Source organism: Astatotilapia calliptera, chromosome 5, assembly GCF_964374335.1.
Source record: "Astatotilapia calliptera chromosome 5, fAstCal68.1, whole genome shotgun sequence".
Classification (NCBI taxonomy): domain Eukaryota; kingdom Metazoa; phylum Chordata; class Actinopteri; order Cichliformes; family Cichlidae; genus Astatotilapia; species Astatotilapia calliptera.
In genome coordinates this window covers 7,446,544-7,462,166 of record NC_137426.1, presented here as the reverse complement: position 1 = coordinate 7,462,166, position 15,623 = coordinate 7,446,544, and positions in this window count along the sequence as shown.

Genomic DNA, 15,623 nt, shown 5'->3' with positions numbered 1-15,623 from the left:
AAATGGTGGAGGCTCACAAGGACAACACACAAGTTTCTGAAATCTGCGTGAGGGTTTCTCCGACGAAGTGAGGGCCGTGAGGCACAGCTCCCCGTCCCCCGGTGACCCTGCTAGGTCCACCTTCTTAGGGAAACCCTCTGCAGAGGAGCCAAGAGAGCCAGGAACTTTGAGTTGTGTTTGTCCACTCAGGCATCATTCATACTTGCTGTGTAGGCAAGTTCCTGTCAGCAGGAAGAGGCACAGCAGGTGCGCCGGGGGGCGGAAGACGGTGCCTCAGTGCCTCTCTCCTTCTGACATTGTTAAAAAGAACACAGCAAATTTATAATTATTTATATTTTTATATGCAGGTAATGTCCTCAAGTTCTTAATAACCACTTTTTCCTCTCTCTCTGTTTGTGTGTCTTGTCTCTTTCAAACAGGCGCCGGTCCTCAGCTCTGCAGTGCTGCCGTCTCCTGTAACGCTGCATCGTTCTAAGATACTTTTTCTTTCTTTTTCTTTTCTTCTTGTAGTTTTTGTCCTCAGGTGCGGTTTGAAGTGTCTGTGTTGTGCAGCTGGTCTGGTCTGTCTCTAGACAGTCCAGACTGCACCCATCAGTAAATGGTGGAGGCTCACAAGGACAACACACAAGTTTCTGAAATCTGTGTGAGGGTTTCTCCGACGAAGTGAGGGCCGTGAGGCACAGCTCCCCGTCCCCCGGTGACCCTGCTAGGTCCACCTTCTTAGGGAAACCCTCTGCAGAGGAGCCAAGAGAGCCAGGAACTTTGAGTTGTGTTTGTCCACTCAGGCATCATTCATACTTGCTGTGTAGGCAAGTTCCTGTCAGAAGGAAGAGGCACAGCAGGTGCGCCGGGGGGCGGAAGACGGTGCCTCAGCGCCTCTCTCCTTCTGACATTGTTAAAAAGAACACAGCAAATTTATAATTATTTATATTTTTATATGCAGGTAATGTCCTCAAGTTCTTAATAACCACTTTTTCCTCTCTCTCTGTTTGTGTGTCTTGTCTCTTTCAAACAGGCGCCGGTCCTCAGCTCTGCAGTGCTGCCGTCTCCTGTAACGCTGCATCGTTCTAAGATACTTTTTCTTTCTTTTTCTTTTCTTCTTGTAGTTTTTGTCCTCAGGTGCGGTTTGAAGTGTCTGTGTTGTGCAGCTGGTCTGGTCTGTCTCTAGACAGTCCAGACTGCACCCATCAGTAAATGGTGGAGGCTCACAAGGACAACACACAAGTTTCTGAAATCTGCGTGAGGGTTTCTCCGACGAAGTGAGGGCCGTGAGGCACAGCTCCCCGTCCCCCGGTGACCCTGCTAGGTCCACCTTCTTAGGGAAACCCTCTGCAGAGGAGCCAAGAGAGCCAGGAACTTTGAGTTGTGTTTGTCCACTCAGGCATCATTCATACTTGCTGTGTAGGCAAGTTCCTGTCAGCAGGAAGAGGCACAGCAGGTGCGCCGGGGGGCGGAAGACGGTGCCTCAGTGCCTCTCTCCTTCTGACATTGTTAAAAAGAACACAGCAAATTTATAATTATTTATATTTTTATATGCAGGTAATGTCCTCAAGTTCTTAATAACCACTTTTTCCTCTCTCTCTGTTTGTGTGTCTTGTCTCTTTCAAACAGGCGCCGGTCCTCAGCTCTGCAGTGCTGCCGTCTCCTGTAACGCTGCATCGTTCTAAGCTACTTTTTCTTTCTTTTTCTTTTCTTCTTGTAGTTTTTGTCCTCAGGTGCGGTTTGAAGTGTCTGTGTTGTGCAGCTGGTCTGGTCTGTCTCTAGACAGTCCAGACTGCACCCATCAGTAAATGGTGGAGGCTCACAAGGACAACACACAAGTTTCTGAAATCTGTGTGAGGGTTTCTCCGACGAAGTGAGGGCCGTGAGGCACAGCTCCCCGTCCCCCGGTGACCCTGCTAGGTCCACCTTCTTAGGGAAACCCTCTGCAGAGGAGCCAAGAGAGCCAGGAACTTTGAGTTGTGTTTGTCCACTCAGGCATCATTCATACTTGCTGTGTAGGCAAGTTCCTGTCAGCAGGAAGAGGCACAGCAGGTGCGCCGGGGGGCGGAAGACGGTGCCTCAGTGCCTCTCTCCTTCTGACATTGTTAAAAAGAACACAGCAAATTTACAATTATTTATATTTTTATATGCAGGTAATGTCCTCAAGTTCTTAATAACCACTTTTTCCTCTCTCTCTGTTTGTGTGTCTTGTCTCTTTCAAACAGGCGCCGGTCCTCAGCTCTGCAGTGCTGCCGTCTCCTGTAACGCTGCATCGTTCTAAGCTTCTTTTTCTTTCTTTTTCTTTTCTTCTTGTAGTTTTTGTCCTCAGGTGCGGTTTGAAGTGTCTGTGTTGTGCAGCTGGTCTGGTCTGTCTCTAGACAGTCCAGACTGCACCCATCAGTAAATGGTGGAGGCTCACAAGGACAACACACAAGTTTCTGAAATCTGCGTGAGGGTTTCTCCGACGAAGTGAGGGCCGTGAGGCACAGCTCCCCGTCCCCCGGTGACCCTGCTAGGTCCACCTTCTTAGGGAAACCCTCTGCAGAGGAGCCAAGAGAGCCAGGAACTTTGAGTTGTGTTTGTCCACTCAGGCATCATTCATACTTGCTGTGTAGGCAAGTTCCTGTCAGCAGGAAGAGGCACAGCAGGTGCGCCGGGGGGCGGAAGACGGTGCCTCAGTGCCTCTCTCCTTCTGACATTGTTAAAAAGAACACAGCAAATTTATAATTATTTATATTTTTATATGCAGGTAATGTCCTCAAGTTCTTAATAACCACTTTTTCCTCTCTCTCTGTTTGTGTGTCTTGTCTCTTTCAAACAGGCGCCGGTCCTCAGCTCTGCAGTGCTGCCGTCTCCTGTAACGCTGCATCGTTCTAAGCTACTTTTTCTTTCTTTTTCTTTTCTTCTTGTAGTTTTTGTCCTCAGGTGCGGTTTGAAGTGTCTGTGTTGTGCAGCTGGTCTGGTCTGTCTCTAGACAGTCCAGACTGCACCCATCAGTAAATGGTGGAGGCTCACAAGGACAACACACAAGTTTCTGAAATCTGCGTGAGGGTTTCTCCGACGAAGTGAGGGCCGTGAGGCACAGCTCCCCGTCCCCCGGTGACCCTGCTAGGTCCACCTTCTTAGGGAAACCCTCTGCAGAGGAGCCAAGAGAGCCAGGAACTTTGAGTTGTGTTTGTCCACTCAGGCATCATTCATACTTGCTGTGTAGGCAAGTTCCTGTCAGCAGGAAGAGGCACAGCAGGTGCGCCGGGGGGCGGAAGACGGTGCCTCAGTGCCTCTCTCCTTCTGACATTGTTAAAAAGAACACAGCAAATTTACAATTATTTATATTTTTATATGCAGGTAATGTCCTCAAGTTCTTAATAACCACTTTTTCCTCTCTCTCTGTTTGTGTGTCTTGTCTCTTTCAAACAGGCGCCGGTCCTCAGCTCTGCAGTGCTGCCGTCTCCTGTAACGCTGCATCGTTCTAAGCTTCTTTTTCTTTCTTTTTCTTTTCTTCTTGTAGTTTTTGTCCTCAGGTGCGGTTTGAAGTGTCTGTGTTGTGCAGCTGGTCTGGTCTGTCTCTAGACAGTCCAGACTGCACCCATCAGTAAATGGTGGAGGCTCACAAGGACAACACACAAGTTTCTGAAATCTGCGTGAGGGTTTCTCCGACGAAGTGAGGGCCATGAGGCACAGCTCCCCGTCCCCCGGTGACCCTGCTAGGTCCACCTTCTTAGGGAAACCCTCTGCAGAGGAGCCAAGAGAGCCAGGAACTTTGAGTTGTGTTTGTCCACTCAGGCATCATTCATACTTGCTGTGTAGGCAAGTTCCTGTCAGAAGGAAGAGGCACAGCAGGTGCGCCGGGGGGCGGAAGACGGTGCCTCAGTGCCTCTCTCCTTCTGACATTGTTAAAAAGAACACAGCAAATTTATAATTATTTATATTTTTATATGCAGGTAATGTCCTCAAGTTCTTAATAACCACTTTTTCCTCTCTCTCTGTTTGTGTGTCTTGTCTCTTTCAAACAGGCGCCGGTCCTCAGCTCTGCAGTGCTGCCGTCTCCTGTAACGCTGCATCGTTCTAAGCTACTTTTTCTTTCTTTTTCTTTTCTTCTTGTAGTTTTTGTCCTCAGGTGCGGTTTGAAGTGTCTGTGTTGTGCAGCTGGTCTGGTCTGTCTCTAGACAGTCCAGACTGCACCCATCAGTAAATGGTGGAGGCTCACAAGGACAACACACAAGTTTCTGAAATCTGCGTGAGGGTTTCTCCGACGAAGTGAGGGCCGTGAGGCACAGCTCCCCGTCCCCCGGTGACCCTGCTAGGTCCACCTTCTTAGGGAAACCCTCTGCAGAGGAGCCAAGAGAGCCAGGAACTTTGAGTTGTGTTTGTCCACTCAGGCATCATTCATACTTGCTGTGTAGGCAAGTTCCTGTCAGAAGGAAGAGGCACAGCAGGTGCGCCGGGGGGCGGAAGACGGTGCCTCAGCGCCTCTCTCCTTCTGACATTGTTAAAAAGAACACAGCAAATTTATAATTATTTATGTTTTTATATGCAGGTAATGTCCTCAAGTTCTTGTTAACCACTCTTTCTCTCTCTTTCAGGGAAATCCTTTGCAGATGAGTTTTTCATAGCTATGAACCTTTTAGTAATTTGGTCTCGACATCATATTTATATAAAACTAAATTTTCAGTGAACATTTGAACCCCACTCGGTCGCGACAGATGGCCACCCCTTTCTGAGCCTGGTTCTGTCGGAGGTTTCTTCCTTTTAAAAGGGAGTTTTTCCTCCCCACTGTCGCCAAGTGCTTGCTCATAGGGGATTTGGGGGCTTTGTTAAAACAAGTGCTGATAAGTTCAGTGGCATCAATTTTAGGACTCAGCAAATATGTAAATGGATCTTTCGTCATCAAGTGACGAAAGATCCATTTAAAACATTCACCACTTGTGTTTAGTTGTTTATAAATATGATTTCTGGGACACTAAGGCTAAAAACAGACTAATTTGTACAATTAGGGGAAAAAATAAATACAAAATTTAAACGAAATAGATGTGTCATTGTTTCATTTAGATTTCAAATAGCACACCATTTGATGTCAACATATGTTTGTTACATTTGCAGTGCTGGTGTTATATTCTTATATTTCACATATTGACATATTTACTGCTTTTTGGCTAGCTTTGTTCTCAGTTGTTATCCAATTTTAAAACTATAAAATAGAATAAAGACTATTTTTAGTTTACTTTGTTAATAAAGAAATTTTTTAGAATTTTCAGAAAAACTACTGTTATACATAGCAAAATAAGTAAGTACAAAGTAATTAAAATTTTATTTGTATAGCACTTTTCAAGATAAAATCACAGAGTACTTCAGAGAGAAATTAAAACATAAAAAATTAACCACAAGCAAGTTTTAACAGATACATTTACAGGGGGAGAGTTCGAGACTCTGGGGGCAACAGTTTGAAAAAGCTCTGTCACTTTTTGTTTTCAGCCTCGTATGATGGACAACCAGCAAGCCCTGATCACATGATCTTAGGGACCTGCTGGGAATTTATGGATATTAAAGATCTCTGTTCATGCAGAGCCCATAATGTCAAAGTCAACACAGTCAGTGTTCAGCCCACTGCATCTCTTGCAGACGAGCTTAACAACTTCTATGCTCGTTTTGACGCAGACAACAGAGAGCAGATCCTCTACCCTCAGGAGAACAGTGAGGCTGCGACTCTAACTCTGAAAACAGAAGCTGTGAGATGGACCTTAAAAAGGGTAAATCCTCACAAAGCTCCAGGACCAGACGGCATCCCAGGCCAGCTACTCAGAGTGTGTGCAGACGAGCTGGCAGAGGTGTTCACCAACATCTTCAACCTCTCCCTGAGGCCGTCAGTGGTCCCCACGTCCCTCAAAGCATCCACCATCATTCCCATTCCCAAAAAATCAGATGGATTCTAAACTTCCTCACAAACAGGCCCCAGGTGGTGAGAGTTGGTAAGCACACCTCCTCATCACTCATCCTAAACACAGGTACGCCACAGGGTTGTGTGCTTAGCCCCCTCCTATATTCCCTGTTCACACACGACTGTGTTGCTAAACAAGAGTCCAACATCATCATCAAGTTTGCGGATGACACAACCATCATAGGCCTCATCACAGACAACGATGAGACGGCCTATAGAGAGGAGGTGATGGCGCTGTACAAGTGGTGCCTGGAAAATAACCTGACTCTCAACATCAGCAAAACTAGAGAAATGATAGTGGACTACCGGAAACGACCAGTCAGAGAACACCAGCCCATCCACATCAACGGTGTCAAGGTCGAAAGGGTCAGCAGCTTCAAGTTCCTTGGAGTCAACATCACTGAGGACTTCTCCTGGACCCTTCACACAGACACTGCTATCAGGAAAGCTCGCCAGCGGCTTTACTTCCTGAGGAGGCTGAGGAAGTTTGGCATGAACTCCAACATCACCTCAAATTTTTACAGGTGTGCAATCGAGAGCTTGCTGACGAGCTGCATCACAGTTTGGTACGGAAGCTGCTCTGCCAGCAGCCGTAAATCACTACAGAGGGTGGTGAAGGCAGCAGAGCACATCACTGGCACGAGGCTTCCTGCCATTCAGGACATTTATCTTCAGCGATGCCTCCGTAAAGCACACAGCATCATCAAGGACCACAGCCACCCAGCACATCAGCTGTTCTTCTTGTTACCGTCTGGCAGACGTTACAGGAGCCTGTCTGCTCGGACTACAAGACTCAAAAACAGTTTTTACCACCAAGCCATATGACACCTCAACCACAACACTTAAACACACACAACACAGCACTCAGAAGCTACCCTGCAGCTTCACAAGTACTCTGTTTAATCTGCACTGGTCACTCCACTTTATTGTCATTGATATTTAAAAGTGCAATACTGTAATTTTCTGCTGCTCATTCCTGCTATATATATATATATATATATATTTAGTCATCTTCTCTCTTTTACCATGTCTCTCTAATATTTGCTCCTTACTATTTTTCTATTTTCTTTATTATTTTCTTTTATTATATTTTCTTCTACTGTATCATGCTGCTGAGTGACTGCTGCTTGTCAAACACATTTCATTGCAATGTTGACCCTGTGCTAACTTGCACATGACAAATAAAAACTGAAACTGAAAGTCATTCTTAAGGCACACTCTGAATTTATTGGGGAGCCACTGCAGCTGGATCAGCAGGGCTGTGACATGAGAGTACTTGGAAGACAAGGTCAGAAGCCTTTCAGCAGCATTCTGAACACCCTGAGCATGACACAATGGACTCATCACTTTAAATGATAATAACAGGAGCAAACCAGCGATTTAGCATGAGCATCCAAAGTCAGAGCTGACTCAAAGTTTACTCCAAGATCCGTAGTGGAGAATTTGCCAAATGTAGCAAGAGGACCTAAATTTTCCATAATCTTGGGCACAAATTTATCGGGAGCACAAACAAGGACTTTGGTTTTCTCCTCATTAAGTTAAAGAAAGTTATCATCCATCCAACCTCTGATGTCTATGCGCCTATGCAAAATCTGTAGTTTGGAAACATCTTGGAGCTGAAAGGAAATGTACAACTGAATATCATCTGTACGACACAGCTAAGTGTTTTGCAATTTGGCACAATTTAAAAAGTTTTAATTTCTTCTGTAGAAATTAAACAGCAGAAATTAAGCTTTCTTGGTCATTTTTTGAAAAAAACAAACAAAAAACAGCCAACACCACTGTACAAAACAGTAGACTGGTGCATAATAACCAAGCGAATCATGCACAAAACAGATTTTAATGGAAAACTGTCCATGAAGTACACAGAGAGAGAGAGAGTTGTGCAGGAAGTGCGATTTTTATTGTGGTGGAAGCAAAACAGCAAAAGTAAGAGGGAATTAATAATGATATTTATTACATTTGAAGCATAGTTTTGATCTTCTTTTGCTGCTTGTTCATTCAGTTTTGGTTGAAGAGTGACAAAACCTGCAGCTTCAGAATCTGTCAGATGTTGGCTTTCAGCCCCGGCGGCGTGTTGGGTGGGGAGCCGACAACTCACAGATTTTGAAGTGTCGGGGCCGCACTTTGTGTTTACATCTTTGTGTGGAATCTGTTTACCTGCTTTCATTTGCTGTTTTAGCTGTTTGGTGGTTGTTGAAATAGCTTTTTCTGGCGATTCTTACAAAATACACATTTATTCAAAAATCGATTCAGCATTTAATGAATCAATATCGCATTTTTCAAGCTATAATCAATTTGAATCAGAAAATCTTTTTTTTTAAACCCACTCCTATGAAACATTCACACCAGGCTATGTGACAACAACAGCAATGCCACATTCCTTCATCATTCTTCCTTATTCTGAGGCTTGGTTTCAGCAGGCTGTCTTGAGGATGTTTAAGTGCTTTGAGTTGCTGCTAATGTAAAAGGATGATTAGATTTGTGGATTACTGCAATGAATAGTGGAACAGATGTACCTAATAAAGTGGTTGCTAATTACATGTAGCATGACTTTGCTGGACTATACATCGTGCTTTGTTCTCAGATTGCCTGATTGTATAAAGTTTTCAAAAAAATCTACTCTACATTAGGCCTATGTAACCAAGGTAACATCTGACCCCACTTCCGGAAATCCCTTCATTGTGGTGGGAATGAGCTCTGTATAACTTCCGGGTCAATCTGCTGCACCTCCCCTGCTACATGTCATCCCAGAATGCATTGTGTGCATTGTGTCACTTAACCACTGCCTAGGTGTGCTGTAAAATGATTCAAATTAATAAATTATTCTTAGTTTTATCTAAGGGGATGTTGTAACACTTCTAAAATATGTTACAACCCACCTCTGTCATCAATTGTTTAGCTAACTGTATTAGCATAGTTACCCCGAGGGGGTGCATCACAGTTTAGCTAAGAAATCAGAATTTAATCTCCTGTAAGCCATATCATTTTATCTGCAAACAAAGTTTTGTGTTGTTACATCAAAATCCCTTTTTCTCAATAAAATCTGCATGCCCTATTTCTAGCCCTTAAGTCAGGGATAGAAGTGGTCATATGACTCCTATATAGGAGTCATATGATCATTTCAGTGTCAATCAACAATAAGATATCTTATTGTTGATTGATGGAATTGGGGGTGTTGTAACTGTCCCCATGTTGCAACCATACCCCCCTACATACCCTGTCCAGGTCTCTCTTGGAAATTAGATTTTTAATCTCAATCTCAACAGAGACAAAGTCCATCAAGATTTATTCCCCAAATTAGGATTTTTATATTTTTTTTCTTACATGTAATTTGCATTTTTATTTTGAAAGGCGTTTTTTTCTGGAAAATTGGGTCTTTTGCAACTAAAGGTTAGGAAAATGCACTCAAAGCAGGTGCTTTCAGGTTTTGCCAAAAATGATTGGTATTCAAACAGCTGTAAACAGGTTTTTAGCCTATAATCTGTCAAACAAATGTCACACAAATCCCTCGGGGATTATATCAAATCATTATAAGCCAGAAGGAACATTGGTAGAAGCTGCGATCAGTTTCCAGGTTAAAAAAACGTCATTGACAAGTGAGGATAAGGGGGCAAGAGGGGAGCAGAAATTGCGACAAATGTAAAATCACAATTCTACAGAAATATTTTACATATTCATTAGGATACGTACAATAACGCAAAGTCATAATTGTCTCAATCCAGTTGGATGCAGTCTATTAATCAATATTGGTAAATGTATTACAAATAGAAAAAACATTGAAAAGTTGGATTTGGATCAGGTTTCGGCACAAAAGAACCAACGGCCGCGTTTACGCCGATACAACGAAATGATGATGAACTGAGTTCTAACAGTAAAGTAGTAGAAAAAGCGGGATTTGTTTCTTGCCAAAGCCATTGGTGGATCACAATATAATGCTTGTTTTTCTGCGCTTAAAAACAGCCTTAACTGCTGCCACAGGATAGACCCTGGTCAGCTGTTTATTGAGCGAGTCACAAGCACACCGCAGGAAAAATAAAGATTTACAGTTTTTCGATTGTTTGCATTCACTGTTTCTATCTTTGATCGTTAACTCGGGGTAGGCGGACCTGCTCTCCCACCAGGAGGCGTTCCGAATTTCACTATTTAGATGCGGTTCTGGATGACTCTAACTGTAACGGATTCTGTGAGGCTGATATCGCTGACAACTAAAATTGGTTAATGGATGTTTTGCTTACCTGGAAAATGTGATTTGTAAGAGTGAAAACAATCAGTAGTGCAGCATTTAAATTAGCCTCTGTCCTATAGAGCACTATAGCTGAAAGATGGACGGTGGCCTCAATAATTATGTAATTATGTAACTCAATTATGATGCTGCCATTCTTTGACATTTGTCCCACAATAAGGACTCTTCTCTGTTGCTAAACTCCACCTGCTTTGTGTTCTGCTTTACCATTACAAAGTTACAGATAATTATTTATTAGCACCTTCTTGATCAATTTTAAGCAATTATTTAGAACAACATTTCGATTGTCAAACTCCGGTGTTTGCCATCCTTTACATTTTTTTTTAGCTTTTCTAATGTAATCACCCTCCTCGAATCAGTAGAGTCCAGTCCTTTGCAAGAAAATTTTAACATGTAACTATTAAAAAAGCAGAGCATCAGAGAGCATCTTTCTTGCTATCATTTGTAATTAAATATTCAAATATTAAAAATAAAATTTTATTTATTCTAGTTTATTCTAAATAGGCTTGACAGTCAAAGTTAAACAGCTTTAACTGTTTGAAGCTGTTTAGTTTTAAGCAACAGTTTTTAAAGGACTTAAAAACTGTTGCTGATACCAAAGAATGATGAATAATGAAGAATTCATGTGTTTGATTTTATACCTGTTCAACTAAAAAGACTTAATTGGTTTCAAAGTTTAAATAAACAATGATACCAAAGCATATTTAAACTGTAAGTAATGTACAATAATGACAATGTAATTACTAATATACTACAAAATAAGTTATGTTAAGAATATATGTTGATTTTATACAGTATTCACTATATATGTACATAATCCTGCATATCTCCCAGTGTTTCCACGTGGTCGACAGCAATACCTCCTTTTTCTCTCTCTCTCTTTTATTTTAATATCGAGAGGTCTCTTAGCTCTCAGCAGGAACTGCTTAGTTCAATTTATTTCATTATATTGCTGTCTCAGCCTTGCCCTTTGTGCAGTTATATTTTCTTTTGGGTGACCTTAATTTTTGTTCTTTTTTAAAAATTAATTTTTCATTTATTTAAGTTTTGCAAATTTGTGGTTTCTGCTCCTATGCATAGCTCTGACTGACAGCCACTTAGCTTTTTTCATGGCATTATAATTTAGTTTACATTGATTTGGAAAGCAGCGCTACAGGTCACAGTGTACTACAGAATGGAAAATCAGGCACAGGGCCTGTTCATATAAGAGTCTCTTTTATGGGCTTTTATGGAGGGCTTTTAATGGAGGGTGTCTGGGGGGTGGGAGTAGTTTTAAGGTGATTATACCAATCTGAGTGCTTGCTTTTCAATATTAATTATCAGTGGCTCTGTCGAATTCTGTTTGGCATGCATTTGCTTTATGTATATGTGCATCTGTAGAACTGGGTGTTTGTCCAAATGTTATAGCTGTGTCTGGGTGAACCACAACATACAGTATAAGTGAATAAAACTAATTTGAAAAATGAATTGAACTAAAGTGAATTTAATTGAAAAAACAGCAAAAAAAAAATTGTAAGTCATAAGTCCTACATTTTAAATCAAAACATCAGTTTTCTTCATATTCACAGATATGTCCCTTTGTTTTCAGACATTGAAACATTTATTTAACAATTTTGCCTCTGTATACAAGCATAGTGGCTTTAAATCAGACAATCAATATGTGATTCAAGTGCTTTAATTTAAGGGGTATTAGAAAAATATTGCTTTAACTGTTTCTGAATTACAACCATTTTTATACATAGCCTTGTGGCACACTTCTAATATAACGGTTGTTAAGCCTTTACAGTCAGTGACTTACATGCTGAATCCATGGACATCAACAAGCGTTGCATCCTGATAGGTCTACTGAAGCTACCTTCCGTTGCTGCTCATGACTTTAATGGTCACTGAAGAACATCCCATTTCTCTGCCCTGAGAAACTCTTGGGTTGTGTTACATGCGTGTGTGGGAGCATACACAAACCTGTTATTGTCTTCTTGTCATTCTCACAAACGTGCTCTCCTTTCTGATTTATTCTTAGAGCTGACTGATTGCAGAAGGCTCAACACATGTGCATGTCAGTCTTGGACCTGCACTTTTCCTCCCTTAGCTCCATCAGCACCGGCTTTATCCTTCTGCTGCTTTTGTAGTTCTGTTTATTAATTATGGGTTGAGTTGAGAGTTTCCATCAGTCCTGTTTTTGATTTTGTTTCCATTAGTTCATCTCACCAACATTTAGGGAGATGCTACAGCCTTCTTCTTCTCTTATTTATTTTAGACTAGAGGCCACCAGAGGCTGCAAAAGTACAGACTTTCTGTACTTAAGTAGAAATACAGATACCTGTGTTAAATAGTACTCCAGTAAAAGCTGAAGTACTGAAGAAAATTCTTTACTCAAGTACAGTGAAAAAGTACAGGCTGTGAAATGTACTCAAAGTAAGAAAGTAAAAAGCTCTTCAAAGGACAATTCTACTAACAAAGCTTCAGTAGATTTTCTTAATGTACAGGCTGTTATCAGCTGACCTGCTGTAGATTTACACAACTGAATTTAACAAGATGTATAAAGTTTCACAAGCTATCATAGCTGATGTCCATCCCCTACACTGAGACTATGCTGTTTGTACTGTCATTATACTAGACCATACTAGAGTTGGATGTCTCGAGACCCGTCTTGGTCTCGAGACCGGTCTCAAGACCACTTTTACGTGGTCTTGGTCTCGTCTTGGTCTCGACGTACTTTGGTCTTGGTCTTGTCTTGGTCTCGCTGTCTCGGTCTTGCTGTCTCAGATCAACATAGTGTTCGGGAGATTTGGAGTCAACAGTATCCATGACACACAGCGTAACGCTCGATAATGTATCATGCGCAAAAGCTTTAGCTCTAAGAGCCGTGCTTAGAGAGTGCTTTGTAGTGAATCAGAATAGTCGACTCCCATTGAGCGAGAGCTGGCTCCTCAATTTCCTTTCGCTGCTCAGCTGTCACACAGCGACACACAGTGGCTCAGCCATGCTCAAATCCCTCCACATTGTGGATTATAATCTTCAGTTTGATGTTACAATTTTATATATATAAAGTATAACTGAAACCAGTTACATATTTCCCATTCTTTAGACAGTTGTTGGAGGTGATCGCTGTTTTGTCAGATGACTTTGGGGCCAGTCAGTACCATCATGTCAGCCCTCAAAAGCACACAAAAGTTAGTCTTTTTTGTCCCGGTCTTGGTCTCGGTCTTGGTCTCACCTCAACTTGGTCTCGGTCTTGGTCTCGTCTCGACTTGGTCTCGGTCTTGGTCTCGTCTCGACTTGGTCTCGATCTTGTCTTGGTCTCGATACCCTCTGGTCTTGGTCTTGTCTTGGTCTCGGATTAGGCGGCCTTGACTACAAGTCTAGACCATACACAGTTGGTATAAAATGGTATTCAGTGAATGAGTCTAAGCATCATCACCTTAAATGCAAATTAATCTCTGGTTCGCTTGAACTTTGACCATGAGCACCACAGAGTCATGCACAAAGCTTTACTGTGAATTCACCACAGTACTGCAACCTAATCTATTTATCCTGCACAAAACTACCAGTATTTTCATGAAATATTTCAATATGACACACAATATGAAAATACATTTTCATATACAAATCCAATGCGGGATTAAAATGATGACATTACATGTAATCTTTAAATCTGCAATTTATCAAGCTCCACTGAGCAGTCCTTACCTTTAAATCTAACCTCTGTTCTCCCTCTCCTGTCTGTATCTTTCTCCATCTCTGAGTGAGGTTAGCTCTCTTTCTTTTGTCTCCCTGTGAAATACAGCAGCTGGACCTTTAGCTAGCAATACACTATATGATAAACTGCACACAAAGAGTTTGTGTGTTTGCTGATGTTTGTCGAGCTGATAGAAACGTTGAATTTGAAATTTCCTGCCAATTAAAAAAACGTCACTTCACTCATGCTTCCTCCTCTTCTGTAGCGCTAGCTAGGTTAAGGACATCTGCGCTCCTTTCAGCCTTTCACTTTAAAAAATAAGTACTCAAGTAAAGTACACATACCTGAAAATGCAGCTTAAGTGCAGTAACTAATGATTTCTACTTCTTCCCACCTCCAGCGGCTCACCATGCTTTCCTTGTCCTATCATTCTGGCAAGTTCAACTTCAGTTCATCATTTCAAATATTTATTTTTCTTCAAAATCTTTTAGATGTGGGGGCGTGGTTATGGCGCTGAACTAGGCACACGTATTTTTGTGAGCTCCTGGCGATATTTTAGTAAGTTCCTGAAAACTGTCCTTTAACTGCGTGAACAGTGAGAACTATTGCTTGTAACGAGTTATTATCGTTATCCGCGACATTATGCCGGCTAAGAAAGCACAAAATAAATCTAAGGCACACTTTTCTCTGAGTGAGGAAGACGTCGTCTCTGATGCTAGCAGTCAAGCTAACTCTGCAGGTGATGCTAGCCCTGGGAGTCTCCTGGACGTGAGTACTGGAATGGCCCATAACATGGATGTTATTCAAATACTCGACGGAATCAGAAATGACTTTTCCACAAAACTTGATGTGGTCCTGTCAGCGATCCAAGATGTTAAAAGAGACGTGCAGGACTTTTCGGTGCGCATGGATGGGGCAGAGATGCGCATTAGCAGCGTGGAGGACGCCATTAACTCAGAGAAAGGCAAGATAGATGCGCTAGTTAAACAAGTGGCTCTCCTCACGAACAAACTCGAGGACCTCGAAAATCGCTCTCGTCGCTCCAACCTACGACTAGTTAATGTGCCGGAGAAAATAGAAGGACATGACGCGGTGGCTTTCCTAGAGAAGTGGCTCCCCGAAGCGCTGGGACCAGCAACATTCCCGAGACAACCTCTCATCGAAAGAGCTCACCGGTTGCCCGGCCGGACGCAACCCAACCGACCACCCTCACCGAGAGTCCTCATCGTGAAGTTTTTAAACTTCCAAGACAAGGTTCGGGTGATGCGGGCAGCTATGGCCAAAGGGAAAGTTATCTGCGGGGGCCAAGAGGTCATGTTCTTCCCGGATCTTTCTACAGATCTCCACCGACGGAGGAGGAGCTTCGACCGGGTGAAACAGCAGCTCAGGGCGATGAACGTACGTTACGGATTAATTTACCCGGCGAAGCTACGAGTGTCATCTGGTGGACATACGCATGTCTTTGAGACCCCAGCAGATGCGGAAAAGTTCATCCGAGGTTTGCAGAATACAGAGGACTAGCAGAATATCTGATGGGGACTGCCGAATCCTTCACTATCTGCCCATAACAACTGTAGTTTGAAATTGTTGGATTTAATGGTCAATATCGCTCAGCCTTACTGTTGAATTTTTTGGAGAGAGTATTTTTCTTTTTTGTATTTACTTTGGTTTACCGTTCCTTCGTTCTCCTCAGTTGTATTGGGCATTTTATTTATCCCTTATAGATAACTAGCCACGCCCACTTGTTGATTGGGCTTTCATTTGTGTCTTGGAGTACTGGT